Raw genomic sequence first — 13,179 nt, forward strand, 5'->3', positions numbered from 1 at the left:
TTAAAGGCAGAATAGAGTAAATGATCATTTAAGATTCCTTATAGCACTTATATTTATTAAACTTCTGAGAGATACGACAGTGTAGCAGAAAGGACTAAGAATACGATTACTTGAGTTCTAATTCTACCTTTGCTCCTACCAGGTCTGTGACCTTGAGAAAGCTGTTTGGGCCTCAATTTCTTCATCTGTAAAATGAAGGCACTAGAATAGAAAACCATTAAAGTTCCTTCCAAGTCTAATATTCTTTAAAAATCCATTGGAATGATTTTTTTGGCTTTCCAAGTAGGATCATGACAATTGGCAAACATAAGTACCTATCCAAAGATGGCTGAAAAGGAGCCAAGAAGAAAGTGGTTGACCCATTTTTGAAGTATTGGTATAATGTCAAGGCACCAACTTGGTTCGATATAATCATTATTTGCAAGGCACTGGCCATAAGGACTCAAGGAATGAAAATTACCTCTGATAGTCTCTACAGTTGTATTTTTTGAAGTGAGCTTTACTGATCTGTAGAATAATGAGGTTGCTTTTTATAAGTTCAAGCTGATTACTAAAGAGATTCAGGAAAACTTTTTTTTTGACTCATTTTCAGGGAATGAACATTACCCAGGACAAGATGTTGAAAAAATAATAACAGACCTTAACTGAAGCCTATTTTGATGTCAAAACTTCCAATAGTTATGTGATACACTTTGTCTGGACTGGTTTACACCTAGCACCAATAGGTCCATCAAATCCACAGGTAAATTAGTGGAAATTATGACCTTGGAGGTGCAGACATATAACCTGAAAGATGTCAATAAATTGATTCTAGACATCATTGGAAAAAGGCTTTCCAGTCCATTTACCCATTCCATAATGTATTTGTTCCAAAAGTCAATATGTTCAAGAAGCTCAAGTTTGAATTGAAAAACTTATAATGGAACTGCATACTGGAGGCGGTAACTCTGGAGAATCTTCTGGGGATGAAACAAGCATGATAAAGAAGAACTGTAATGTGTCTAAAGTAAGAACATTTAAAAGGTTGAAAAAAGCACCACATGTCCTATAAAATGTCGTAGATTTTTTTTTTACTTTTTAAATTTCTATATCATAAAAAATCCATTGTAATAATAAATGCCATATATGGGAATAGCACAATTGGCATACCATTAGACCAAGAGAAGGTTTATATTATTTAGCTTTTAGTAAGGATGGATTTGCAGAAAGCCCTTTAGGTAGGCATTGGAGCATAATGAATGGGTATTGGAATTAGAATCAAAAGATCTGGTTTCCAGACCTATCTTCATCAAGGCTCCAGGTTTTTGTGATCCTGAGTAAAGTTTTTGTGGATCCATAATTGTCATCAGTAGCCAACCCATCTACTATAATCCATAGTAAGAAGACATATGTCATCAGCAATATCTTTGGTCAAGAGTGAAGGAGGAGGGCAAAGTTCCACAATAATGCTCTGGGATGTAGGGTTCCTATTGTTTCTATTAATTGATTGAAGGTGGATGGGTGGCACAGCAGATAGAGCATTGGACCTATAGGTCTTCCTTGTTTTTATTTTTTTTTATTTAAACCCTTACCTTCCATCTTGGAATCAATACTGTATATTGGTTCCAAGGCAGAAGAGTGGTAAGGGCTAGGCAGTGGGGTTAAGTGACTTGCCCAGGGTCACACACCTAGGAAGTGTTTGAGGTCAGATTTGAACCCAGGATTTTCTATCTCTGAGCCTGGCTCTCAATCCACTGAGTCACCTAGCTGCCCCCCTTGTTTTTATTTATATTTCTTCTCTTCACATGTTTATTTATATTTATTATCTTCCCCATTACAATATAATGATCTATAGGTATCTTAGCATTTATCTATCTCAGTTCTCCCATCTGTAAAATGGGGACAACAGTAATCTTTCCTCCCGGGTATATGATCATTTTTGTAAGATATTTCCCAAGCCTTAAAGCATTATGTAAACACCAGCTATTTATTAAAATTGGCATAGAGCTTTGCCTGTCCTCCTGTAGCCAGATGTTGCTGACTACTATGCACTCATGGTGATACTTGGGAGAAAAATAAGGACAGATTATAAATTCCTGATCATAAAAATGGAGAACTTCAAGGGGCAGCGAGGTGGCACAGGAGATAGAACACCAGGCCTGGAGTAGGGAGGACTTGGGTTCAAATACAGTCTCAGATACCTACTAGTTATTCAACCCTGGGCAAGTCACTTAACCCCATTTGCCCAGTTCTTGCCCTGACTTAGAATTATTGCTAAGACAGAAAGTAAGGGCTTAAAAGAACCGGAGGACTTGGGAGGACAGGTGGCGTTTTCACAGGACTATGGGATTCACAACTCTAAAGGAACTTAATGATCATCTAGTCCAACTCCTTCATTTTAGAAGTGAGAAAACCAATTCTTTGAGTGGTGTAGAAATGTGAATGTGTGTTGTGGGGGAGGTAACTTGCCCAAATCATATAATTCCTCAATAGCAGAACCAAGATCCAAACTGATAAGCTCCCACTCTAAATCAGCATTCTTTCTACTACATCATGATTCCCTGCTCCTGGCAGGGAATGAGGGACATTACAGGATAAAAAGGGGAAGGGGGGAGGAATACGGGAAATGAACATCTGGCCAAGAAGATGGTGTCAGAGAACAAACAGAAACAAAAAATTTAGCTTCGGGAACAATGGTTTAGGCCGGCACTAAGTCAGGGACAGAATCAAAATGATTAAGACCACAAAACAGAATCTCTTTGCGTGGGGACTTGCTGAACTCACCTGGAGAACTTTAAGTGGAAAAGAAGAAAATAAAGAAGATTCTCAGATACAACTACAAAACCAAGGTACTGTCCAAAAAGAATAGTAATGGTATAGGAAAAATAGTTGTGAAAGGGACAGTCATTTGTTGGAGAAACCTTTCCCAGGCCTCCTTAATCCTAGTGCCTTGGACATACCTTGTCTATGCATTTATCTATCTCATTTCTCCCATCTGCAAAATGGGGACAACAGTAACTTTTTTAAACAATTTGTGCATATTATCTCCCCCATTAAATTGTCATCTTCTTCCTAGCCCTAAGCACCGTGCCTGTCATATGATAGGTGTTTAAGAATGCTAGCTGACTGACTGACAGGTAAGTGGTACAATGGATAAAGCACTGGGCCGAGTCAGAAAGACATACGTTCAAATCCAGCCTCAGATACATATTAGCTGTGTGACCCTGGGCAAGTCACCTAATGCCATTTGCTTGTTTCCTCATCTGCAAAATAAGCTGGAGAAGGAAATGGCAATCCACGTAAGTATCTTTAACAAGAAGATCCCAAGTGAGATCACTTAGAGTTAGATATGACCGATACAACTGAACAACAACTAACTGACTGGATAAAGGAACTAGAAATAACTGGAAACCCTATTCATACTCTCAAATGTCCGTACAGCAATGTGTTGTGTAATAAATAATAATTAGTGTGAGTTAGTGATATTAACACATAGTAGGTGTTTAATAAGTGTTTATTTACTAACAAATATGGCATCATCATAGCCAGAATTCATGTTGCAAGAATAATATATAGCTTAGTAATGCATTAATAAATTTATATTATAGCATTTTATTTGCTTCTTGTTGAATCTTATTCACCTAAACTATAAGGTCCTCAGTTTACTCATTTGGAAAAAAGGAAGTTGGACTCGAACACTTCTAAGGTCTCTTCCTGTACTAATTCTGATCCTATGAAGATGTTTTCTATACTTTATCTCATTTTATCTTCAAAACTACTGTGATAAAGGAAATACAAGTTATTATCATCATCACTTTACAGAGGAAATTGAGAGTTGAGTTAAATGCCTAGCTTAAAAGATTATGTGTCACTGAGATATTAGAGGAAACAAATCATATCTGGAATGGCACGGTGGAAGAGTGTGACCCATAATATAAATTTAAAATATTAATTTGATGGTTAGTGAAATAGCATCATGTATCAAGGAGATATATTCCTTTGTTGAAATCCACAAACCTTAAGATCCCCTAAGAGAGAATATCACTTGGGAGAAAAAAGGAGAAAGAGGAGAAATATAGTGATGGTTGTATACTATAGACCTCCTAGCCAGAAGCAGGAATTCAATGACAAGTATAGAGATAGAATACATTTGTGATTCAGATATCCAGATATGTGACTTCTCTCTCTGCTTTAAGAGGAGTAGGAGAAAAATTGCTGACATTTTTGCTCAAAATTTTATAAAGAAATTCACAAAGAGCTCCTCAGGATCTAATTCTGACCAATAATAAGAAATCGGTTAATGAAGTAAATGTAACAAGAATCTTAGTAAGTGGTGATCGTGCTGAGAATTTGTTATAGCTAAGTAGAGGGGTGCCAGGTATAACCTAGAGTTTTGAATGAATTCTTTTTAATTCTAAGAAAATCTAGGTACAATATTTCTAAAAGAGAAATTGTCTGTAATTAAATGAGAACTTTTTAAGAACAAAATTCTGATTATTAAATCATAGATGGGCGCAGGCAGGTAGCTCAGTGGATTAAAAGCCAGGCCTCAAGATGAGAGGTCCTGGGTTCAAATCAGTCCTCAAACACTTCCTAATTGGGTAACCTTCGGAAAGTCACTTAACTCCCATTGCCTAGCATTACCACTCTTCTGCCTTGGAACCAATACACAGTATTGATTCTAAGACAGAAGGTAAGGGTTTAAAAAAATAGATGATCCCATTGAGGAACAAAAGAGGATATATCTAAAAAGACTAGTTGTAGCTATGCTATGATGAGACCAGGATCTTATCAACTAATTCAGATTTTTTGAAAAGATATGGAGTATTAAAAAAAGGTAAATCACAAAGAACAAAGACAAAAATAAAAGTGGTACCTTTACAGACCTATTCAAAAATCAAGAGGCAGAATAAATAAGGGATAGGACCTCTGCTTGAGGTGGATAGGTTCATAAGAAGATACAAAAGTGAGGAGGCATTATTGTTCAACTCCTTTTTTGATTCTTTTTTCTCAAACCAGGAAAAATGATCTTTAGAATGAATAGTATGGAACAAAGGCAGTTAACTGGCAATCAAAACTCAATATAATAGAAGAGATGAGCAAAGAAAATCTAGCTGCTTCCATGGAGTTCTCAGGCTCCAAGGAAAATATTCTAGAGAACTGAAAAAATTGCTGAAGTGATCGTTGAACCTTCACTGGTGACCTTTGAAAAGTTACAAAGGAGGGAGATAGGCAGAAGTACTGATGTTTAAGCAGGTAAAAAGAAGCAGATTCTTTAAAGTACTTTAAATTGCTATTTGATTGTGTTATTATTATTATTATCTTTATTATTATATGGTATGTGATAAGGAGGGCTGGCCAAGGAAGTTCTAGTACTTGGAGCCTATGCAGTATTCTCTTCCCTCTCCATGTCCCTGTAGAGTCACAATGAGTGTGTTTCAGGAAATACTACACAGAAGGCCTCTTTTCCTCCCTAATTCAGAGCATGTGCAGGTATCCTCTGATTGCTTCCTCCCTGCTTTATTGAAAGGTGACAAAAAGCCTTCAAACTGGCTGCTGAGTCTGAATTGAGTGTATATAGGAAAGGCACAAGCAGAACTTTGGTTCTTAGATAAATTATAGAAAAAATTTCTGGAAGTCTCTAGGTTATTGGGGGTGGTGAGGAGGGAGATGAGGAGAGAGGAGACAGACAGACAGACAGACTGAGACAGAGAGAACAGCAGCAGTAAAAATGGCAGCAAGCTTCCTGCCACCAACCACCATCTCCCTGTCATCACCATCATGTGATTGAATGCAGTACAGTAGTCTCTGTGTCTGTTATGTTTTTCTTTTCCTGATCTTAGGGGAATAAGTGTGGCAGATGGAATGGATCTGATTACAACCCTGTGAGCTTTGACAAATCAGAAGGGCCACCGAAGGTCCAACACCTGGAGTCCACATCGGAATCTGTTTGCAGCTGTAGCAGCTGAGCCCAATGAGGAGCCTGTCCTGAAGAGCAAACTTCAGGACCTAGCACGGCAGGAAAATCGACCTGGCAGCCACCACACTATGTCCTGCAAGCAAGGAAGTGACATCACCAGAAGTTAACTTGGTCGGGAAAATGTTGGTAATTATTTCTCTATGTTTGAGTCCACTCTCCTCAGAGACTCAAGTGGTAGAGGAGAGTGGACACCCAGTAGCAGAGGTATTTGTCCTTTGCCTTTTGCTACATCTCCTCAGTAAATATGTTATATTATTATATATTATCATCATTTTTGTTGTCAGTAACTATAGGTTAGTGAGCTTCATGTCAATTACTGGCAAAATTGCCAAATGTATTATATCTCCCACACAATCACACCTACCCTTTCATGATGCCACGTATGATTATTTAGCTATTATTCACTCAGACCTCCTTGTGACTTTCCTCATAGCTCATTCAGATTAGATTAGTGATCAGGAAACAGTTTTTTAGTCAAAGTAACCAACCACTACAAAATTAACATTGTAACTTTGCCCCCATTAACACCAGGCTCTAAAAACTGAATCGTCCCTGAGACACTATAGTAGTTAACTTTTATTCATTAGTGAAATATTATAGAATAAAAATAATGATTATATTAAAATAATGGAAGATAATTTTTTTTTCTTAGACCACTAACTGTATTTTCCTCTGTATAGGGATCTTCCAAATGAGGGTACTGCTTCTATTGGTACAGATTCTCTGCAACTGAGAATCTTGGAGAATTTCTTGGGGCACTGAGTAGTAACTGATTCATCTGTGGTGACACAAAGGGGTGTGTGTGTGTGTGTGTGTGTGTGTGTGTGTAAAAGGTGAGTCCTGAAACTCAAATCATCTTAACTGATTTACACCATGTTGTCTTAACATAATAGGTATTATTATAACATAATGTCACATATTATAATATTAATTATGATATATCATCATGTCATGTCATGTCATATCATATCATATCGTATCATCATATCATATCATATATCATATTATATTATTGTTAAAATATAATATAACAACATAATAGCTTAACATAACATAATGCCTGGCACATAGTAGGTGCTTAACAAATGTATATTGACTGCCTCACATGTGAAAGAGTGCTTCATATAATAAGAAGGGGGGGGGAAGTAAATTATACAGGTGAATGAAAAGTAGGGCCTTTTCAGTTTCCTCAAGTGAGAGAGAATCAACAAGGTTCCTTGGTATTGCAGAATCGCCCAGTGCCACCATCTTGTAAAAGCATACTATTCCGGTAAACCATGCCTCTTCCTATCAATAGCTGAATGATACTGGACAAGCCCATTTACCTCCGGACCACGTCTTTTTTTTTTTTTTTTTTTTTTTCCTCATCAGAGAAATAAGGTGATCGTTAAGGTGATTTCCAAATCATACGAGTCTTCTTCAGTTATACAAAGGCGAAGGAAGCATCCCAAATCAGCTACTTGGAAGACATTCTCCCATTACAATTCACTTCAATTGTGTGTCTACCATGATGCCATTGTCTAATGCCTCGCCTGGAGAGCGAAAGCTATTCGGGTCTGCCCCCCCAACTCCCTGAATGGAGTAAGGCAGAGGATGCCAATTCGATTGTGTCATTATAATTGAAGCCAGCAAAAAGGAATACAGGAGACCGTCTGCTTTCTCTTTGGACCTGCAAAGAAAGGCGCGGAGGGGGTTGCGCGGCGCACAAAGCTGCCTGCTCCTGGGGCTGTATTCAGACTGCAGACTCCGAGCAGCTTGTAGCTCCAGAGAACTTTTAATAGAAATCTTCGGAATGAAATGGGCTACAGCTGTTTGCCTTGATAAATATATTTTATGCTACATGCCTCAGCCGCCATCTGTTTGCTGATACGAGCACTTCTTCGTGGCAACTAAGGAGAAGTCATCAAAAGAAATAGCAGGAGATGGGTTTGTGAGCAGGTAGCAAGGGTGCAGGGGACAGCAGAGGTGGGATTGTTTCCCCAGTTGAATGGGGCCCGGGCTTGGGACAAAGACGGTCTGCCGAAGGAGGGCAGGCACATAATGGAGAAGCCTGTGTGGAGGGGAAGAGGACAGCCAATTACTCGACTCCCAGAGGCTTTGGGTTGGGGTGTTTTTTTCTTTTACTCTGAAGTTTTCCCCAAGGGTTGCTCGAAATCAAACTTGGATGCGTATTGAAGGAATGACACACATGAGGAAGGCTAAAAGGTCCCCTGGCATTAACTGGTGCTCGAATCAGCCAATCTGTGGGATGGCAGGCGGCGAAGATACATATGCTATCCCTGGATTCTGTACTCCCGATTAGCCTCCAATCCCCATTTCCCTTTTATCAGAGAGAAACCAAATGCCACTCTAATAAAAAAAATAAATAAATAAAAAATAAAAAGGGGAGGGGGGAAGCATTAAATCGCAGCAATAAAGTTAAATCTACAAATACTTATTTGTACCTGCTATGTTCCAGGCACTGTCAGAGCCAGCCTGATCTGGACATGTGAAAACACCAATCAACTCTGCTGTCTTACAGCCCTATGGGCATACCCATTTGTTAGAGTTAGTGGGGTGTGTCCAGTGCCAGTTGAAACTGGGTATTAGGAAAAGGCTTTCCTCTCTGTGGAGCTCTAGAATAGGACCTGGTGGAGAAAGTGGAATTGCTAGTACTTGATACAGTCAAAGCTGGAGCAGAGAAAGGCAGCTTTATCAGAATCTTCCAGCTGGGAAATAACCACTAGCAACTGGGTAGAGCCCTTTGAGATTGCTAATTCTGACATTTCCTAGAGGGGGTTCTCCCCTCCTTCAGGGAACTTGTATGCTTGTATGAGTCACCTCTGTCCTGAGTAGCTCCTATTTCTGGCAACACAGGGCAGCCTCTGCCTTACTTCCCCACCCACCAGTTTGCCTATCATTTTCTTTGCCAGGGACACTAGCTTATGCATTATTAGAAATTCATCATGGATCTTCAATCCCCCATCTCCAGACATTCCAACTGGATGTCTACTAGACATCTTAAACTCAGCATATTCAATACAGAACTCTTTCCCTCTTACACCCTTGTGATGCCCTACCTTTCCTATTACTACAGAGGGCATCACCAGGTTCCCAGTCCCCATGGCTCTCAAAGTAGGAGTCATCCTGGATTCCTCACTATCTCTTACTCTCCATACCTATTCTGTTGCCAAGGGCTATGGATTTCCCCTTTCAAGCATCTCTTGACTATTCTCTCCTCTGACACTGCCACCACTCAAGTGCAGACCCTCATCACCTCACTCCTAGATTGTTGCAATAACCTGCTAGCAGGTCTGCCTGCCTCAAGTCTTTCTCCACTGTAATCTATCCTCTATTTAGACACTAAAGAGATTTTCCTACAGTTCATTTTCAGCCATCTCTCTCTCTCTCTCTCTCTCTCTCTCTCTCTCTCTCTCTCTCTCTCTCNTCAGCCATGTCTCTCTCTCTCTCTCTCTCTCTCTCTCTCTCTCTCTCTCTCTCTCTCACACACACACACACACACACACACACACACACACCCTCACACCCCACTCTATAAACTCCACTGGTTCTCTACTGCCTCCAGGAACAAATACAAAATATTCCATTTGGCATTCAAAACCCTTCATAATCTAGTCCTCCTCTACCTTCCCAGTACTCTTAAGCCTTACACCCTGACAAATATTCTTTCTATCTAGTAAGACAACTCCTAGATGTTCTATGATCAAAACATTCCATCTCTTGACTCTGAGCATTTTCTCTTTCTGTCCGCCATGCCAGAAATGTTCTCCTTTCTCCATTTTGACTACTGACCTAAATGGCTTCCTTTATGTCCCATCCAAAAGTCAATCTTTTACTGGAAACCTTTCCTAACCCTTCTTTATTTCATTGCCTTCCATCTGTTATTTCTTATTTTTCACACATATAAATTGCTTTGAATATATTTCCTTGTGTAGTGTCTCCTCCATTAGATTGAAAGCTCCTTGAGAACAGGGACTGGTTTTTTTTTTATCTCTTTTTATATCTCTACAAAATGTCAGAATTAGCAAACTCAAAGGGCTATACCCAATCCCTTGTCTTCTTTACCTTTTTCTTCTTTCCATTGCTCTATCCCTCATTATAGTTCTGTCTGCTCCCTCTCTAATTTTCAGTAAAGAATAGAAGTGACTCTCTTCCTATTAGGCAAATTATCTCTAAGCCTCAGAAGCCACAATTGTAAGAAGAATGATTCCAGAGTGCTCACACTAGAAAGACATTTAAGAGCACATCTGGCCCATCCCTCTGCTTTTAGGCAGAACTACATCTAAACTGATGAAAATGTCATCTGTGTTTAATAACCCCTTTATTTCAGGGAGAAGCTTAGAGTCATTAAGAACACTGCACAATTTCCCAAAGCCAATGCAACCTGCTTTCCTCCTCCTCTTCAATTTTGGGCCCAATTCATTGTCCATCCAAAATGTTTGCACATGAGATATGTATATTGGTGAGATTATAGATTCCTGCCTCTAGAGCTGGAAGGCTCTTGAGAGACCATCTAGCCCACTCCTCTCATTTTGCAGACAAAGAAACTGAGACCCAGAAATGTATAATAACTTGCCTGAAGTCACATAATTTGATTTTTAAAAATTAATCATCAAAGGCGAAATTTGAACTCCTATCTTCTCCTGAGACTGAACTTTTACACTGACCCATATTGCCTCCAATCCACCTATATACCATAGTCTGGATGCCACACATTCTTCATCCATTTGATTTCATTTTTCCTGTATGGATAGTTAGACTAATCTCCTTTCATTGATTAGAGTCTGCATTTAGGAACTCAGCCATGTATATAGGGAATTCATATCCTTTTGAACTCTGAGCTGGGTATCATGTATGATAGCAGCAAATACCTATATATTCACAAACATCTCCCTGTTTTGTATTTCACTTGATACGAATAATCAGGGAGTTGCCAATTCAAGTTATCTCTTGTTAATGACACTGATGTTTTCCTTGAAATAGAAGTCTGTCACTTTAACAACAACATCTTTTTTGATATTGTTATATGGTTGCTGATTGTAGAATCTTGCTCTAAAGAATGAAAATTATAGATCACTCAAAGGATAATAGAAGTGCTTGTAACTGGGCTACAATCCCTTATGAATGATGAATTGTGCAAAAGAAGTAAAATCATCAGAGAGCAGAACAGAAAAGAAGGTGGTCCAGTCACAGGATGAAAGCCATTGAGAAGTTCTAGTATCCTCACAGCAAGAGACCAAGAGCTTTGAAACCTTAAAGCAAGACAGATACATGAGCTCTGGCCGCTTCTTATTTGGCATTTTTCACATCATGCTTTTAATGATCCCCATTTTTCCTATATTTATACATAGCTTGTTTGTACATATTTGTTTGTATTCAAGCTCCCCAATTAGACTGTGAGCTCCTTGAGGGCAGGAACTGTCTTTTCTTTTTCTTTTTATTCCTAACACTTAACACAGTGATGGCACAGAGCTGTTGTTCGGTCCTTCAGTTGTGTCCAACTCTTTGTGGCCCCATCTGGGGTTTTCTTGGCAAAGGTACTGGAGGAGTTTGCCTTTTTATTTTTCTCCAGGTCGTTTTACAGATTAGGAAACAGAGGCAAAGAGGATCAAGGGACTTACCTAGGTCACAGAGCTAGGAGGCATCTGAGGCCAGATTTAAACTCGGGCCTTCCTGACTGCAAGCCTGGTGCTCTATCCACTGAACCACCTAGTTGCCCCTAGCAGTAGGGGATTATTAATTGTTAATTAACTCGCTGATGCTTCTTGAATTGTATTATATGTTGTCTTGCTGTGCTGTATTGTGTTGCATCATGTTGTTATTTAACTCTTTACATGTCTATATTTTGTATCCTCAACTGATTCTTAAGCTCTTTGAAAGCATATACCATACTTTCTATTTCTTTTTCTGTTTTTTCCTATTTTCTTTTTATATGCAAAAAGCCTCATATGGTATTGAGCATGTAGAACCTTTTAGTTAAAAATCCAATGTCCACCCCAGGCATATTGGCATATTGAACTGACCTTCTAGGGAGGGTTGGCAGGAGAACAACAACACATGGCATGGAGAGAAGGTGTGGATGGGTTGTGCCCTGCATCATTGGAAAAAGTAACCATAACAGTGAAATAAATCCCAATTCTACAGAAGTGTTGTTGCTGTTTAGTTCTTTCGGTTATTTCTAATTCTTTATGACTCCATTTGGGTTTTTTTTTTTTTTTTTTTTTTGGCGGAGGTTGGCAAAGATGCTGGAGTGGCTTGCCATTTTCTTCCCCAGATCATTCTACAGATAAGGAGACTGTGGCAAGCAGAGTTAAGTGACTTGCCCAGGGTAACATAGCTAGTAAATGTCTAAGGTTCAATTTTAACTCAGGTCTTCCTAACTCTAGGCTTCACACTCTATACATCGCGCCACCTAGCTGACCCAATTAAAAGCCCTAAAGATTTCATGACCTTCTTTGATAATCTGTTTTTTACCTACTTCAATGCCAGCAGGTTTTACACTTAACCCAAATTCCTTATGCTATTCTAATGCCCACTACCTCTTGTTTTGTCTTTAGAGGAGATGACTAATACAGAAAATCATTGTTTTCTAGCTATCATTCTTTTGGTACTGAAATTATTATCTTCCACCTCTTCTCAATTCCACCAAGGACGGTCCCAAGCCCGGCTGAAAAAGGAGGAGGGTTGGGCTCGGGGCTAGCAACTTCACCCCGTAAAAAATCTCACTTGCTACAGAAACAGCAACCTCATTAAACCAACAAAACCGGAGGACAACGTTGCCAGACAAGCACTGAGCTGGAACCCACCAGGGAGGAGGAAAGTCAGAAAACCAAAACAGACCTGGTGAAGATCTGCCGAAAACGAAACAAAGGCCGTCGGAATGACATGGGCCCAGCTGGGGGAAGTTGCCCAGAACAGAGTCCATTGGCGTGAGATGGTTGCGGCCCTATGCTTCTCTGGGAGCCAACAGGAATAACACACACACACCTCTTCTTCTCTGAATAAATCATTCCCACTTGAGAATATTGTACTACTTCAAAAGGACCCTAACTACTTCAACCTTTTGTTCTAGAAGGATACAGCCAAGTAGTATAACAGATAACATATTAGACATGGAATCAGGAAGACCTCAGTGTGAATCCTTTTTTCCTTCCTTCTTTCTTTCTTTCTTTCTTTCTTTCTTTCTTTCTTTCTTTCTTTCTTTCTTTCTTTCTTTCTTT

General features: G+C 39.3%; 1 pseudogene; it reads left to right on the forward strand.

Annotated features, from left to right (window-relative positions):
* Nucleotides 1–290: 290 nt before the first annotated feature.
* LOC123241299 lies at nucleotides 291–7,737 on the forward strand (annotated as a pseudogene).
* The last annotated feature ends 5,442 nt before the right edge of the window (nucleotides 7,738–13,179 follow it).

Source organism: Gracilinanus agilis, chromosome 3 (genome assembly GCF_016433145.1).
Source record: "Gracilinanus agilis isolate LMUSP501 chromosome 3, AgileGrace, whole genome shotgun sequence".
NCBI classification, from domain to species: domain Eukaryota; kingdom Metazoa; phylum Chordata; class Mammalia; order Didelphimorphia; family Didelphidae; genus Gracilinanus; species Gracilinanus agilis.